Source organism: Natator depressus, chromosome 4 (assembly GCF_965152275.1).
Source record: "Natator depressus isolate rNatDep1 chromosome 4, rNatDep2.hap1, whole genome shotgun sequence".
Taxonomy (NCBI): Eukaryota; Metazoa; Chordata; order Testudines; family Cheloniidae; genus Natator; species Natator depressus.
Window position 1 is genome coordinate 83,702,454 of NC_134237.1, and position 1,043 is coordinate 83,703,496.

Here is a 1,043-nt window from a genome sequence, read left to right on the forward strand (position 1 = left end):
CTAAAGTCTATTTAAATGTGTGTGTAAATTTGTGGGAAAATTTTACATAACTAAAGTTGGTTACTTGCTTTGCAGGATTCCAAGAAGTGAATGAATAAAACTTTCTGATGTGTGGAGTATGTGTCATTGATTATACCTGGGATTAGTGCCTATCCTCCACCTCCATACATTAAGCTTGTAGGACCAAGTGTGTGTTTTGACTTATACCCACAGCCTCTTAAATTTAATTTATGTTGTAGATAGTGTTATAGTGAGCAGCTACAAAGCTGAGCAGTTCATGCCTATCATATGAGCAAAGTGGCATTCTTCTGTCCCTTCCTGACGGTATACAAAATTATTTTTTCCTACTATCCGTATCTGGATAAATCAAAGGGGCTTCAGGTGTCCTACCAGCTTTGAGGTGGTCACAAAATCACTGTTTTGCCTGAGGCATTAAAATAAAATGTAGTAACATTAATAGATAAACTAAAACAGCTACATTAAACATTAAGTTAGTCATCAAGTCAGCGGTAATGCTGAATACTTGACACCTGTGTAATTTTCTTTTTCAGATTCTCCTCAGATGAAAGATTAGGCATACATTTTTTACAATTAGTAATTAACTATTGGAACAATTTACCAAGGGTTGTGGTTGATTCTCCATCACTGACCATTTTTAAATCAAGATCAGATGTTCTACTAAAAGATATGCTCTAGGAATTATATTAAGGAAGTTCTGGGGCCTGTTTTGTTCAGGAGGACAGACTAGATCAAAATTGTCCATTCTGGCCTTGGAATCTGTGGAAAAAAGTGGCTATATAAAACAGCAAGCAAGCCTTCCCTTCATAGTAGTAAATAAAAATCTAGTAATTTTGTTCCATTTAGCAATCTGGGAAGTCAAGAGGGAAGATCATGTGTGTTGGAAAAGTTAGTTAACTCTTATTACAAACATCAGTGCAGAACTTAACAGTGGGAGTGTCCATTGAGTTAACTGTCCAACAGCAGCGTGAGGGACAAATTAATTAGTTTCTATTTTGCCATTGCATAGGTTTAATAATGAAACT